Raw genomic sequence first — 5,208 nt, forward strand, 5'->3', positions numbered from 1 at the left:
TTTTCACAAAGGACATTTCAATCAATCAATATGACTCAAGCATCCCAAACGTAGTTCATAAAATAACGGAGTCACAAATCATACAAACCTGAGACAATGGTGCAGCAACCAATCGGTTTAAAGAAGAGGCAGAAGGAAGATGTGTTCGTGCTGGAAGTTGCAATGGAGTCATGTCCGCCTCAGCTGAGCTATTATCAAGAGATAGGGTTCTAATCGAAGAAGTCACGTTCCAACGTGCCCCTAGTTGATCCAGTTGATCCAGCGCTCCATCCTCAAAACCAAAGTACAGGTCTTCGTCAGAATCAATTCCCTCTCCTGGCCTCGCCGAAGGGCCTGCTGTGGTAGGTACCGGCCCTTCCCCATCCAACATGATTGTTTTGCCTTTGCCTTTGCCCGTTTCGTTTAGCTCAAGAGCATTCGGGACCAGAAGAGTCAGATTGTTATCTTTCCCTGAGCTACCGCTCGAATCTAAAAAAAAAAAACAAAAACAAAATGAATAAATATATATGTATACAAAATATACATACAAAAATAAAAAGAGCTTACCAACGGGTGGAACGCACTGCTGAAAAACGGTATCCCACTAAGCATCAAAAGAAGGTTGATCCGACCCAAGCAAAAGTGGTCCCTAATCGTATCCAGCGTACAGAACCGCATCGGCTATATCTTCATCACTAGCTCCATATCGCTGAGAGGAGGTAGGAAATGGGAGTGACCCTGGAATAGATTGAAAAAATCCTAATTGACATGCCCAAAGGCAAGGCGCATACAAAGTCAGACCAAGATTCGATGACCTTGAGGTTCTAGTTCGGTTCACCCCATGGTGTAACCGACGTGTTGCACACACCGTCATCCACCACTCAGTACCTTCATGGGGGGCAGCAGACAAGTAAGAAAGCGCCCAGGATGGTAGACATGAATTATTCTTATTCCAAAAGAGAAACAGCTCATTGTGAGGAGATGGCACTAAAGTACGAAGAAATCTCACGACCACACCAACAGCCAAACTCGAAGAGCTGTAGCAAAGGTCTACACCAAGATGATCTGAAACCCCCACTGATGAAACAGTAGCTAAATGAGGGAAGTAGATGAAGATCCACAGTTGTAACAACCACAAGCCACCCCGAGGTTTTACAAATGGTCTGCCCTCAACCGTAAGAGCTAGATGGTGGAAGGTCGAAGCTAGCAACATGGTTCCAAGAGCTAAACGACGGCCTGAAGCCAAAGCCTTAGCAATAATCAATATTTCAGCGGTAGGCCTAAGACCCAACGGCTCAAAAATGTAATTGCTAAGCATCATCCACAGGAAATGCACATGATCCTCATCATCCAACTCCGCCTTATCCAATTTCTTCTTAATTATCTTGGCATACGTCCCAGCCTCTTTAGATAAGATGGCTTGCACTCCAGGGAATGCATGGGTATCTATACAACTTGGGACTTCCTCTCCAATGATAGGTAACCCCGTCAAAGCAACCACATCACGCAAAGTGATAGACATCGGACCCAGCGGGAGAATCAATGAGTTGCATGACGGTGACCAAAAATTCAAATCTCCTTCAAGCACATTCACACAAGGAGTAATTTCATGACGAGTTAAACGAACGAAATTCCTAATGCCAACCTGGTCCCAAACACTTGCATACCTCAGTTCTAAGCGATCTACAAGGTCATTCCACCCAGTGTAGCAACGAGGGAATACCAGACCTTTCCTATTCACAGGGAATTGATAAGTCTCCCTATGGAGAGCCAATTCGGTAGCGCTACTCATGGGATAAGGGGGCAAAGGCAAGCTATTCATAGCAACAGGGCTGATGGTAAGGACACTGTCCTGAAATCGAAGCGCAGACACAATCAATCAAAGCATAGGGATGCTACCTTCAAATACATGATCATGAAATTATGAAATTTACCTCCTGCAAGCCAAGAATTATACCTAGGCGAGAATCAGCGCGAATGGTGTCAGAATACGAGTTCGCAACTGTGACAGACAGATGCAAATTTCAGCAATACAATTCCATCTCCATGTAACAAATCTAAAATTCTTATGTTTTTATTCCAATTCAATCTATTTTCTCATAAAAAAGCAAAAGAAAAAAAAATCAAAAAGAAAAAATATAGATTGCATACCCATGCTTCAAAGACTGAGGGCTTGATTCTGAGTGTTCTTGAAGCTCGGGGAAAAGAAAATGGCAGAAACAAAGATAACAAAAAAAAAGAGAAAAAAGAAAAAGAAGAGTTGTAGATGGTTTAAGATAGAGAGTTCCAAGGAATTCAAAATTCTAAAATCCTGCAGGATTCTTTATCCATTATCTTTAAAAAGAAAAAGTAGTTAATAAAAACTTCTTTTGTACATAAATTTTATTATCACTAATTCATTCATGCACAAAAGAGGGGGCCAATTGTTAGCCCAGAAAAATGAAATAATTATTTTTATGTATATAAATGCTTAGGTTATGTTCTTAGGATATAGTTTATATTTTCTAGAAATAATACACGTATAAGCTAAGCTTCAACCCGTGGGAAAATCCGGCACCACGCGGGGCGTGTCCTCAATACGCAGCGCGTAAACAAGGCGTCCGGAGAAATCAACGTCAAAACACAAACACACAGCGCGCCCTTCACCTTACGCGGGGCGTAATTTCTCACGTGGGACGTATGTGCCAATACGCCGTGCGTAAGACGCATTCGCGGAGCATGCCAGGATCAGAGGCTTGAAGACGCGGGGCGTATCTACAAGACGCGAGGCGTAATCCTTCACGCATGACGCGACACCAAAGACGCCACGCGTGAAAACCATCAATGGAACGCACTAGGCCTAATGTCCGCCAACACGCAGGGCGTAACAGAACATACGCGGGGCGTGTCGTCTCTCCCAGAAGCAGTCAACGGCAGTTGGAGGAGGTTAAGTTAGTTAATTAGAGTTAGTTGGGTTTGGTTAAGTTAGTTGGTGACTATTTACCAAAATACCACTGATTATTTACCAAAATACCACTGATTATTTACCAAAATGCCACTCTAAAAAACTATAAATAGACCCCCTCCCCTTCCTTATTTTACACACTCAACACAAACACAATCCCCTTCCTAAGGTCCCTTTCAATGCTCTCTCTTTTTTAGTTCTTAGTTTCAAGTTCTTAGCTCCTAAGTTCTTTAAGTTCTTCAAGTTTTTCCTTTTGTTCTTCAGTTTTTCTTAGCTTCGATTCTCTTTTAAGCTCTTTTTAGCTCCAATTCAAGTTCCAATAGTCTTTCTTTCAAGTTTCTCAATTCAATTTAGCATTCCTAAGCTGTTACTCTGCTCAATTTTAAATTAGAATTTCATTTCCAAATCAATTTCCCAGATTCGTCCAATCGTTTTCAAAGCTCTATTCCGTCTATTTTAAATCATTTTTTGCCTTCGATCCCTTCGACAAAGTTGTTCCTGACGTCCTGAATTTCAATCTAGTGTTTTTAATTTCCCAATTCTGTGCCCAGAAACTATAGTTACACTCTGATCTTTCCAGCTCAAATTCTTTTAGTTACTCTGCCCAGATTTTTTCAGATTCGTCCAGTCATTTTCAACTCTCAATTTCGTCCATTTCTAATTCGTTTTAGCTTTCGAGCCCTTATACAAAGTTGTTCCTGACATTCTGAAGTTCAATTTACACTACTTACAAGCCCAATTCTGCATTCTTAAGTACTCAAACCAAGCTCCCGAAGTTAAGGTCTAAATCTGCCCCATTTGCCCACCAACGTTTTGCCATTGCATCAAGCACATACCGTACGGGCCCGACCGACTGCAGCTCTCCAAGGACCTCACGCCGACGCCAAAATTCAACATCAATCCGAGATAGCTATTGTGGCTCCGAGTTTGTTGTTGAATTCCAAGTTTTATTTAATTATATTTCAATTCCTCGTATTTGATTTGTGATTCCATTTCAATTGAATCAGCTATATGTTTAGTATAGAAGTTTTTCAATTGTAATTCATTTCCAATTTCATGTTTCAAACGCTTATTCAATCAATAAAATACCAAATTTCACCAAATCTTGTGTCAATTTCGCACTTTAAATTCCTTTATTTTTCTCGTCTTCAATTTACCCGCATTAGCTTAAATAAAACAATTTATCTAGCAAAGTTTCTATAACGGCGCTAGAGACCCAAGAGGGACTTTTTCAATCCTTGCGTCCCTCGCCAATCGCCTCGTTTAAGATTTCAAGTTTTGGCGCGCAAATCCATAAACTTAACCGTCTTTAATATTTTGAGAAATAATTTCTCTGGCACGCCCGCACCTTAACCACACGTGACAAGGTTGAAATTAGCATATTCGCAAAATATCGCTAACACCATCATTTTAAATCGGTCCAGATAATTAATTTTGTCCATAATTTTGATTCTCCTTGAGAATTCTTAAGGATTATCACCTTTTTAGTTTTTAATATTTCATATTCTAATTTTTATATTTTATTTTAGTTTAATTTTTATATTCATCTTTAGTTTAGCAATAATGATTAGATTAGAAATAAAAAAATTTCATTGAAAGAGATTGAAAATATGCTACAGTAAAACCTCTATAAATGCATATCCTTGGGACGGGAAAAAAATATTCATCAAGCGAGATTATTTATTTATCGATAAATGAATAAATTATTCATTTATCGATAAATTAATAAATTATTCATTTATCGATAAATATTCATTAGATATGTAATTATCTTGTTTAGAAAATATATTATTTGATTGATTTATAATTATCATATTAGCATAATTACAAATCAATCAAATAATTGCAAGATTCGTTCAGAAGATGCTAATATTCCCGAACCAGAAGTTGATCAATTAGATGAAGATATTCAAGGATTAAGTGATGTCATTTCTAATTTATGCTATAGAAATGTGATGAATGTCGAACATCTTTTGAACTATCCTAGCGAGAATGATGCAGTTATGGAATCGCTTATAGACGAAGAAATTATTCAATCAATAATGAACAATGATGATGGAAATGATCCAGAGACAGATGATAGTTGTGTTGTCGCAAATGTATCGTCAAAAGAGGCCTTTCAAGCAATGGTCACCTTAAACAACTACTTGCTACAACATGAGCAAAATATACCAGAAGTTATGTTTGCACTACAAAAACTTAAGAATGGTGTTCATTTTGATTTAGATGGAAAGAAAAAGCAATTAATTATAGATGCATTTTTTCAGAAGAAATGACTTCTAGTT

This window comes from Euphorbia lathyris, chromosome 9 (assembly GCF_963576675.1).
Source record: "Euphorbia lathyris chromosome 9, ddEupLath1.1, whole genome shotgun sequence".
Classification (NCBI taxonomy): Eukaryota; Viridiplantae; Streptophyta; class Magnoliopsida; order Malpighiales; family Euphorbiaceae; genus Euphorbia; species Euphorbia lathyris.